This window comes from Musca domestica, unplaced genomic scaffold, assembly GCF_030504385.1.
Source record: "Musca domestica strain aabys unplaced genomic scaffold, Musca_domestica.polishedcontigs.V.1.1 62, whole genome shotgun sequence".
Classification (NCBI taxonomy): domain Eukaryota; kingdom Metazoa; phylum Arthropoda; class Insecta; order Diptera; family Muscidae; genus Musca; species Musca domestica.
This window is the reverse complement of record NW_026712369.1, coordinates 4,343,941-4,356,063: the sequence shown is the minus strand read 5'-3', so window position 1 is coordinate 4,356,063 and position 12,123 is coordinate 4,343,941. Positions and strand designations below refer to the sequence as shown.

General features: G+C 31.5%; 1 protein-coding gene across 1 annotated transcript in view; it reads right to left on the bottom strand.

Annotated features, from left to right (window-relative positions):
* Nucleotides 1-12,123, bottom strand: part of LOC101887609 (trissin receptor) — a 336,966-nt gene that overhangs the window by 283,106 nt on the left and 41,737 nt on the right. The window lies entirely within an intron of this gene.

The window sequence follows — 12,123 nt, the reverse complement described above, 5'->3', positions numbered from 1 at the left end:
GTTGGAATGTCCAAGGTCTGCGGCCAAAATATTTGCATGCCCAAGGCTTTAGTACACCCTCCAGAATATTTTCGCAATAATATTAGGCATTTATTCTGATGCCACCCACGGTGGATTAATACGAGCAGAGTGCGACCATCGGCTGTTATGGCGGCCCACACCATCACCATGGCCGGCGCTTGAGTTCTGGTGGCCACATTGTACATTTTCCTCTAGGTGTATGAATCTACAAAAATTGTCCTTTTTTTCAAGTCAAGGCCTCCGGTTTTTGTGTACCCATAAAACTAATTGAGCATGACCTTGACGAAAAGTGTGAGACGCTGGGATTTATTTTTTTCCAAATAGTAACATTGGTTTACGTTATTCATGCAGGAGAATTTGGAAGCCGAAAGCCGAATAGTATGCGAGCCAAACATACACCTCAGGTGCTTACGCCTTCATTCCAATACAAGAAAGTTCTCGCCACATTACCTTGTAAATTAAACGCAGCAATACAGCTGTCAAATTACTTCGAAGTTGAAACTGCAAAACATCAACATCTTCGACCGGCATGAGTTTCGCCTCAACACGTGCCGACAATATTTGACAACTATTCAAACAAACATCATTGCTTACTAACCAAAAAACTCATAATATTCGAAATTCTCTCAACATCGATCAGCCAAGACAAGGCTATGGATGGATTAACTATAAAACAGCTTCAAAGTATCTCCAACAGCATCAAATTCATTTGTTCTCAGCAACAGTCAACTTGCATTGAGAATTCAAGCCAAATGAATTTAAAATTATTCCTTCTCTGTGTAACCCTTTTGGGTTCCAACGTCCTGGTCAATGGTTTCTTCTTCAAGGGTGGCGGCAGTGGTGGTGGAGGTGGTTTTGCCACCAAACTTGGTGCCATGGGTAAAACGCAATTCAGTGTAACACCTGCACCACCACCAGCCACGGTGGCTCCTACAGCAACAGGCACCGTTACAACGCCCACAACACCAACGACACCTACAACACCGACGACACCAACTACCCCCACAACAACTGGCACAGGTACAGGTACAGGTACCGCACCCACAACGACTGGAACCACCTCAACTTCAACTGGTGGTGGAACTTCTCCTACCACAGGCACAGCGCCACCTACTAGTCCTGCTGCTCCTACTTCACCCACCACCGGTGGCGGGACTTCGCCAACAGCTACATCTCCTCCTGCAACCTCACCACCAGCCACTTCCCCACCAGCTACCTCACCAACAGGCAGCTCACCACCAGCCACATCACCATCAGATACTTCACCGCCTGCGACCTCACCACCAGCTAGCTCACCACCAGCCACTTCACCTCCTGCCTCTTCACCACCTGCAACTTCTCCACCTGCAACCTCTCCACCTGCCACCTCACCGCCTGCCACCTCACCTCCTGCAACTGCTCCTCCTGCCACCTCGCCTCCTGCTCCAACTACTCCTCGTTTCCTGGCTCTCGATGAAGTTGATGAGAGAGAAATGAAAGAAAACGGAGACGTTACTGATGCTGCCGCTGCCGATGATACCGATGCTGAAAGTGAACGTGCTCGCCGCCATCGTCATCTGAGAAAGGTGCGCCGTACCCGTCGCAATCGCAACAAGGTTCGACAGGTGCGTCGTCGTAATCGCAATCGTAAGGTACGCCGCAATCGTAAGATACGCCGCAACCGTTAAGCTCGTCGCAATCGTAAAATTCGTCGCAATCGCAAGATTCGCCGCAATCGCAGGAAGCGCCTGCAAAGACGTCGCCGCATTACCCGTCGCAACAGGAAGAACAGAAGCGGTTAAATAGGCAGACAATTCCCATCACCAAAGACACTTTCCCTCAACAGAAAATTATGAAAAAGGAATAAAAAATATTCCAAAAATTAAATACTTATTATCTTTCTTTGATGCGGGGTAGTGAAGGAGTGGATTTTTGTAATAAAAGACTATCCATCAAAATTCGGGGTAAAAAAATTCTCTAAAAATCCACGTTTATGGAACCTTATGAATCCTTAAACAATTCTTTAAGAAATCCACGTTTATGAGACCTTATGGATCTCTAAAAAAATCTTTAAAAAATCCACGTTTATGGGACCTTATGGATCTCTAAAAAATTCTTTAAAAAATCCACGTTTATGGGACCTTATGGATCTCTAAAAAATTCTTTAAAAAATCCACGTTTACGGGACCTTATGGATCTTTAAAAAAAATTCTTTAAAAAATCCACGTTTATGGGACCTTATGGATCTTTAAAAAATTCTTTAAAAAATCCAGGTTTATGGGACTTTATGGATCTTTAAAAAATTCTTTAAAAATCCACGTTTATGGGACCTTATGGATCTCTAAAAAATTCTTTAAAAAATCCACGTTTATGGGACCTTATGGATCTTTAAAAAAAATTCTTTAAAAAATCCACGTTTATGAGGCCTAATGGATCTTTAAAAAATCCACGTTTATGAGGCCTAATGGATCTTTAAAAAATCCACGTTTATGGGACCTTATGGATCTTTAAAAAAAATTCTTTAAAAAATCCACGTTTATGAGGCCTAATGGATCTTTAAAAAATCCACATTTATGAGGCCTAATGGATCTTTAAAAAATCCACGTTTATGGGACCTTATGGATCTTTAAAAAATTCTTTAAAAAATCCACGTTTATGAGGCCTAATAGATCTTTAAAAAATTCTTTAAAAAAATCCACGTTTATGAGGCCTAATGGATCTTTAAAAAATCCACGTTTATGGGACCTTATGGATCTTTAAAAAATTCTTTAAAAAATCCACGTTTATGAGGCCTAATGGATCTTTAAAAAATTCTTTAAGAAATCCACGTTTATGGGACCTTACGGATCTCTAAAAAATTCTTTAAGAAATCCACGTTTATGGGACCTGATGGATCTTTAAAAAATCTTTAAAAAATCCACGTTTATGGGAACTTATGGATCTTTAAAAAATTCTTTAAAAAATCCACGTTTATGGGACCTTATTGATCTTTAAAAAATTCTTTAAAAAATCCACGTTTATGGGACATTAACGAACTTTAAAAAATTCTTTAAAAAACCACGTTTATGGGACCTTATGGATCTCTAAAAAATTCTTTAAAAAATCCACGTTTTTGGGACCTTATGTATCATAAAAAAAATCTTTAAAGAATCCACGTTTATGGGACCTTATGGATCTCTAAAAAATTCTTTAAAAAATCCACGTTTTTGGGACCTTATGTATCATAAAAAAAATCTTTAAAGAATCCACGTTTATGGGACCTTATGGATCTTTAAGAAATTCTTTAAAAAATCCACGTTTATGGGACCTTATGGATCTTTAAAAAATTCTTTAAAAAATCCACGTTTATGGGACCTTATGGATCATTAAAAAAATCTTTGAAAAATCCACGTTTATGGGGCCTTATGATTCTTTAAAAAATTCTTTAAAAACTCCACGTTTATGGGACCTTATGGATCTTTAAAAAATTCTTTAAAAAATCCACGTTTATGGGACCTTATGGATCATTAAAAAATTCTTTAAAAAATCCACGTTTATGGGACCTTATGGATCATTAAAAAAATCTTTGAAAAATCCACGTTTATGGGGCCTTATGATTCTTTAAAAAATTCTTTAAAAACTCCACGTTTATGGGACCTTATGGATCTTTAAAAAATTCTTTGAAAAATCCACGTTTATGGGACCTTATGGATCATTAAAAAATTCTTTAAAAAATCCACGTTTATGGGACCTTATGGATCATTAAAAAAATCTTTGAAAAATCCACGTTTATGGGGCCTTATGATTCTTTAAAAAATTCTTTAAAAATCCACGTTTATGAGACCTTATGGATCTCTAAAAAATTCTTTAAAAATCCACGTTTATGAGACCTTATGGATCTCTAAAAAATTCTTTAAAAATCCACGTTTATGAGACCTTATGGATCTCTAAAAAATTCTTTAAAAATCCACGTTTATGAGACCTTATGGATCTCTAAAAAATTCTTTAAAAATCCACGTTTATGAGACCTTATGGATCTCTAAAAAATTCTTTAAAAATCCACGTTTATGAGACCTTATGGATCTCTAAAAAATTCTTTAAAAATCCACGTTTATGAGACCTTATGGATCTCTAAAAAATTCTTTAAAAATCCACGTTTATGAGACCTTATGGATCTCTAAAAAATTCTTTAAAAATCCACGTTTATGAGACCTTATGGATCTCTAAAAAATTCTTTAAAAATCCACGTTTATGAGACCTTATGGATCTCTAAAAAATTCTTTAAAAATCCGCGTTTATGAGACCTTATGGATCTCTAAAAAATTCTTAAAAAGTCCACGTTTATGAGACCTTATGGATCTCTAAAAAATTCTTAAAAAGTCCACGTTTATGAGACCTTATCTATCTCTAAAAAATTCTTTAAAAATCCACGTTTATGAGACCTTATGGATCTCTAAAAAATTCTTTAAAAATCCACGTTTATGAGACCTTATGGATCTCTAAAAAATTCTTTAAAAATCCACGTTTATGAGACCTTATGGATCTCTAAAAAATTCTTTAAAAATCCACGTTTATGAGACCTTATGGATCTCTAAAAAATTCTTTAAAAATCCACGTTTATGAGACCTTATGGATCTCTAAAAAATTCTTTAAAAATCCACGTTTATGGGACCTTATGGATCTTTAAAAAATTCTTTAAAAAATCCACGTTTATGGGACCTTATGGATCTTTAAAAAATTCTTTAAAAAATCCACGTTTATGGGACCTTATGGATCTCTAAAAATTCTTTAAGAAATCCACGTTTATGGGACCTTATGGACCTCTAAAAAATTCTTTAAAAAATCCACGTTTATGGGACCTTACGGATCTCTAAAAATTCTTTAAAAAATCCACGTTTATGAGACCTTATGGATCTCTAAAAAAATCTTTAAAAAATCCACGTTTATGGACCTTATGGATCTCAAAAAAAATCTTTAAGAAATCCACGTTTATGAGACCTTATGGATCTCTAAAAAATTCTTTAAAAAATCCACGTTTATGAGACCTAATGGATCTTTAAAAAATTCTTAAAAAAATCCACGTTTATGAGGCCTAATGGATCTATAAAAAATTCTTTAAAAAAATACACGTTTATGGGACCTTATGTATCTTTAAACAAGTCTTTAAAAAATCCACGTTTATGAGGCCTAATGGATCTTAAAAAAATTCTTCAAAAAATCCACGTTTATGGGACCTTATGGATCTTTAAAAAATTCTTTAAAAAATCCACGTTTATGGGACCTTATGGATCTTTAAAAAATTCTTTAAAAAATCCACGTTTATGGGACCTTATGGATCTTTAAAAAATCCACGTTTATGGGAACTTATGGATCTCTAAAAAATTCTTAAAAAATCCACATTTATGAGGCCTAATGGATCAATAAAAATTTCTTTAAAAAATCCACGTTTATGAGACCTTATGGATCTCTAAAAAATTCTTTAAGAAATCCACGTTTATGAGACCTTATGGATCTCTAAAAAATTCTTTAAAAAATCCACGTTTATGGGACCTTATGGATCTCTAAAAAATTCTTTAAGAAATCCACGTTTATGAGACCTTATGGATCTCTAAAAAATTCTTTAAAAAATCCACGTTTATGGGACCTTATGGATCTCTAAAAAATTCTTTAAAAAATCCACGTGTGTGGGACCTTATGGATCTCCAGAAAATTATTTAAGTAATTTACGTTTATGGGACCTTATGGATCTTTGAAAAATTCTTTAAAAAAATCCACGTTTATGGGACCTTATGGATCTTTGAAAAATTCTTTAAGAAATCCACGTTTATGGAACTTATGGATCTCTAAAATATTCTTTAAAAAATCCACGTTTATGGGACCTTATGGATCTTCAATAATTCTTTAAAAAATCCACGTTTATGGGGCTTTATGGATCTTTAATTTTTTTTTTTTTTAATCCACGTTTATGGGATCTTATGGATCATTAAAAAATTCTTTAAAAAATCTACGTTTATGGGACTTTGTGAATTATTAAATTTCTCCAAAAATCCACATTTTAGGGGACTTATGGATCTTTAATAAATCATTTATATAACCCAGGTTTTCCTTTAAGACAATATTTTGTTTAAAACCACATTTTGTTGAACCAAGAATCTTAAATTTTTCTTAAAGATGCTCTAAGTTTCTTCCATTAAATTATATATACTCTCCGTTCCATTAATGCTGAGGATTTCATAAATTAGACAGTTCTTTCTAAGTTATTTTTGTTTCTGCTTACTTAATATTCATCCCATACCTATGTAAATAGCTAGAAACCCCTTTCAGTTAAGAACCATTCAATTTTCAGAATTTCTAAAATTTAAAATTTTTCTTATTCGAAAAGGGGTCAACTTAAAATGTGTGGTAATTTGGAACTTATTCTGACCTCAAAATCGATGTCAAAGTTACACGAGCATTAGCTGGATTAGATCTGATGCGGTTAATTTTCTCATATTTACAAATTGTACAAGATCTTCCAGATGTAATTCGTAGGCTTTGTAACTAGGGATGCCCTTTATATTCTGTGTAAATAGTAAATATTTACATCTGAAGCCGAAAAGGCTGGCACGTGCCTTTGAAAATAATTCTAAGTGTGGTTTTCTAGGTTTCGATTTGAAAACTATGCCACACGTGTGCTGGCTGTTATTAAATTATACTTTATTTGTTGTGATATTGAGTCTGAGATCTTGTAGACATTTTTACAACCTCTCCCCAGCTGCACTTGGATCTTATGTTCCACAAATTCAATATTTAAAGTAAATATTTGCCGAGAGGGCATGCGCCACATTTGAGTTCATTTCAAAAATACCTTTTTCAGCTTATGCTACATTATCGCCAAAAGTGGTTCGAAATATGTTCTACTTGTGTCTACTGATGTAAATATTTATTTTACAAACTTATATTTTATAAGAAAAACTCTTTGTACAACAAGACAACCAGGTGGTAATTTATGCCAAATACACATAGATAGCCCAGACAGTCCTTGAAAAACGCATGTTGATAACTCTGAGGGGTTCCAAAAAAAATCCATGTTGCGATTCAGGATGGTCCTAGAAAATATCATATTTAAATAACTCACATTGTTAGCTCGGATGGTGATTAAAAATTAATGCAGTCTAAGAGCTTAGATGATCCTTGACAAAAATGAAAATTTCAGAACCACAACCTGGCAAAAGTATATTAAAAAAACCTCGTTAATAGCTATGACGTTTTTTTTTTTTGTTTTTGTAAAAATAATTGCTAAAAAAACACTTACGTTGGGCGCCAGACAATCCTTGAAATATTTTTATTATAAATATTAAAGTTGAGAGATCTGAGTTAATATTTATAACAGAAATATGTCAAGGACCCTCTGGCGACCAATGTAATGTTTTTAAATTATTTTTATCAGTCTAAAAAATTAAAAAAATTTATAAACTTTAAATTATCCGGTTTGAAAACATATTCTTTAAATAATGCTATTATTAACTTTTTCGTAAAAACAATTTGCGTACTTCCTGGCCCAAAAAAGCTTGGTCCATTGAATTTAAAAGGCTTTCTTGAACAAAAGAATATCTATTTAGGGATATAAGGGCTATATAAAAGCTCTAAAAGCATAAATTTTTAGAGCGTTTTTAAGAAAAATTGTCATGTGAAAAAATTATCTTTTTATTTTTATTATTATTATGATTATCATAATTATTATTATTATTATTATTATTATTATTATTATTATTATTATTATTATTATTATTATTATTATTATTATTATTATTATTATTATTATTATTTTATTATTATTATTATTATTATTTTTATTATATTATTAGTATTATTATTATTATTATAATTATCATTATTTTTATTATTATTATTATTATTATTATTATTATTATATATTATTATTATTTTATTATTATTTTATTATTATTATATTTTTTTATTATTATTATTATTATTATTATTATTATTATTATTATTATTATTATTATTATTATTATTATTATTATTATTATTATTATTATTATTATTATTATTATTATTATTATTATTATTTTATTATTATTTTATTATTATTAATATTTTTTTATTATTATTATTATTTTATTATTATTATTATTATTATTATTATTATTATATTATTATTATTATTACTATTATTATTATTATTATTATTTTTATTATTATTATTAGTATTATTATTATTATTATAATTATCATATTTTTATTATTATTATTATTATTATTATTATTATTATTTTATTATTATTATATTATTATATTATTATTATTATTATTATTATTATTATTATTATTATTATTATTATTATTATTATTATTATTATTATTATTATTATTATTATTATTATTATTATTATTATTATTATTATTATTATTATTATTATTATTATTATTATTATTATTATTATTATTATTATTATTTTATTATTATTTTATTATTATAATATTTTTTTATTATTATTATTATTATTATTATTATTATTATTATTATTATTATTATTATTATTATTATTAATTATTATTATTATTATTATTATTATTATTATTATTATTGTTTGGGTCACTCACCCAACTTACAAAAGCTGACCACCACGAAAGGAACTTTCCGGGTCAGCTCGGTCTGCCCACACTTGTCTCCTTTGGTCCGCTGGAATGATCGTGATGTGTCCCTGTTGGCTTTCACGCTTTGAGGCAACTGAAATGCGTGTTCTTGTTCAGCACGAACCACCTTTTCCCAACAATAAGTTGACACAAAGGTTCAATTTCACTGCACTTTTATTTGGTTTAATATTCCAATTGTGTTATAAAATATATTTTGGCACATGCCAATTTAACTTGTTGAGTCAACGAAACAAACAATAAAATTCTACTGAACTCTTCCTCTCCCTTTGCGGTGTTTTGCCTTTTGGTGGTTGTTCTTACACTGACGATGCTAATGCGGCTGTGTGCATTCTATGACTACAACTATTTCTTTTTATTTTTCATACACGCAAAAAAGTAGCAACAAAGAGAAAGGTAGAGTCAGAGACAACAAAAACGAAGTCGGCATCATCCATCGCCGTAATAATTGGGAGTGGAAAACGCATTTGCAAGTGTTGCAATGTAGCGTTTTCTTGCATAAACAATTATTATTATTATTATTATTATTATTATTATTATTATTATTATTATTATTATTATTATTATTATTATAATTATTTTTATTATTATTATTATTAATTATTATTATTCTTATTATTATTATTATTATTTTTTATTATTATTTTTTTTTCTTTTTTTTTTTGCCAAAAATCTTATAATATACACATTTATTGGCTTGCCGATCCAGGCCACAATATCTTTTACAAGTTCACGTTTATTAGTCGGCTGGTCTGAGAAATAATTCTATTGAAGAGCTACCTTCAAAGACCTAACATCCAAGTAAAAGTACCTTTTACAAATAAATGAATAATCTTCTGTGAAAATCCACGTTAATGGGTCAGTAGGTCCATGAGAAACGTGGAATATACCCTGCAAAGATCCACATTTGATTACCTGGAGCCCCAAAAAATCTATCTTGTAAAAATCCCTGAAAAATAAAAGTATCCTTTAAAAAAAGAGACAACTATGAAGTCTTCAATGTTAGAAGACCATCATGAGACCTTCTTTATAAGAAGACCACCTTCTTTATTAGAAATTCTCGAACCTCGTTAATAGCAAGGAAAATCCTTGCAAAAATAATTTTTGTAATAAAATTTACGTTGGGCGCCAAGCGGTCTCTGAAATAATTCTGGTTAAAATATTAACGTCCATAGCTCAGATTTTCTTTAAAAAATATTTAACGAAAATTATCTTTAAAATTTATCGTTAAGAAAAATATTCTTTAGAAAACTAGATGGTCCTGGATAAAATTTTATACCTTAATGTGCTTTAAAAAAGAACGTACAATATCCTTTAAAAATCCACGATAATAATCTGCTGATCTTCGAAATAATCCTTTAATGACCCTATAAAATTAGCCTTTAAAAATACTTGAATAATATTCTGTGATAATCCATGTCAATTGGTCAATAGGTCCTTTAAAATCCCTCAAATATATCCTGCGAAGATTCACATTTGTTGACAGGAAATCAATAAAAAAGATTTAGCAAAAACCCCTAAAAATTAAAGTGTTCCATAAAAATATCTTTAAAAATCCACTTTTTGGAGAAGAAGTCAACCATGTAGTCTTTAATGAAAGAAGACCAGATTATTTTTATTAGAAATCCACAAAGGGATCTTTTATAAAACAAGTAAAAAAGCAGTAAGTTCGGCCGGGCCGAACTTTGAATACCCTCCACCATTTAGAACGAATTTGGAAATTTTTTCGAAAAAGATAATATTCGCCAAAAATTCCGCTAACATCTTAAAAATACCGAATATAGCCGTTATATTAGGATCTGAATGAAGTGCACCTACATAGGCATTGTTTGTCACAAGCCATTATCATATTCAAATTCGAAACTTGAAATAAACGGCGAATAATGTAGCTAAAATCATTAAAATACCGTACATAGGGAGGTACCGTTCGGTATCGGAGCTATACGAAGATCTGGACCTGCATAAACAATTTTCTGGCTGCAGCTCCCATTACCAACTTCAAATACTACATCTCAAACAATTAAGGTGAATATTGTACGTAAAATCGTCAAAATACCAAATATAGGGAGGTACTGATATATGGGGCCTATACAAAGACCTGGACCTGCATAGACAATTTTCTGTCACAGAATGTAGCATCCATTACGAACTCTAAATACGTAATTAGAAACTACTTCGGTGAATAATGTCGCTAAAATCATCAAAATACCGAATATCGGGAGGTACAGTTATATGGAGGCTATAGGAAGGCATGGACCTGCACAGATAATTTTCTGTCATAGGCTGTAGTATCCACTACGAACTTCAAGCACCAAATTTAAAACAATTCTGGTGAATATTGTCGCTAAAATCATCAAAATACCGAATTTCGGGAGGTACAGTTATATGGGGGCTATACGAAGACGTGGACCTGCACAGACAATTTTCTGTCATAGGCTGTAGTATCCATTTCGAACTTCAAATGCCGAATTTAATATAAGAAGACCACAAAGGGGTCTATAAAAGACCCAATTTAATGGTCTGAATTTAAATGTCTGATAGATCTGAAACCATTTCAGAGAAGTATTTTCACTGGGAGAATATTTCATGTGTGGTTAATTTTTTCTCGTAAAAGGGTTATCTTGGAACCGTCCTGCGAGACCATGAACGACTTCATGATAATTTTAACTACTCTTACACCGTCTGTCGTTTAAAAAGGATTTGCTAGAGAGAATTCCGCAATTTGGATCTTTGTGTCTCAGATTTCTGAGTAGATACATCTACGAAGTCAGCATCGACATAGAGGTCCGAAGTTCTATTTTCTTGTATATATGATTCCAAAAAGTGATAATCCACACTTCAGCAATTTCATGGGATATTGGGTAAAATTTAGCAGGTTATAGTATTGCCCAATTTCGAATGGTTGATCAAGGGGTACGTGGTAAAAGAATATTTTTCTGTTAATTGGATTTGAAGGACCATATTTCATATATATCCTTTAGTAAGATATCTCAGCTATGGTCCCAAAAATGTGGTGCCACCATAAACCAAAATGGATCTGAAGACTTTTGGGAAAATTTGGAGATACGAGACTATAATTTTCGATTATTTTTCCTTCTTCTCCAAGAATGGTATTTGTTAACCTTATTCCTACAGAAAAATGTGGAAGAGTATTAAACTGCCAAGGCCATATTTAAATTTGGTCCCAATTACGATTTTTTTTTATTTATTTAAAGTTCACCGAATATTACACGAGCTAGACAAATACCTCAGGTGCTTACACCTTCATTCTAACACAAGAAAGTTCTCCCTTCATTAAATTGTAAAATAAAGACAGCAATGCAGCTGTCAAATTATTTCGAAACATGAAATTGTAAAACATCAACATCTTCCACTAGCACGGGTGCCGGTTCGACACGTGCCGACAATATTTGACAACTATTCAAACAAACATCATTGCTTACTAACCAAAAAACTCATAATATTGGAAATTCTCTCAACATCGAT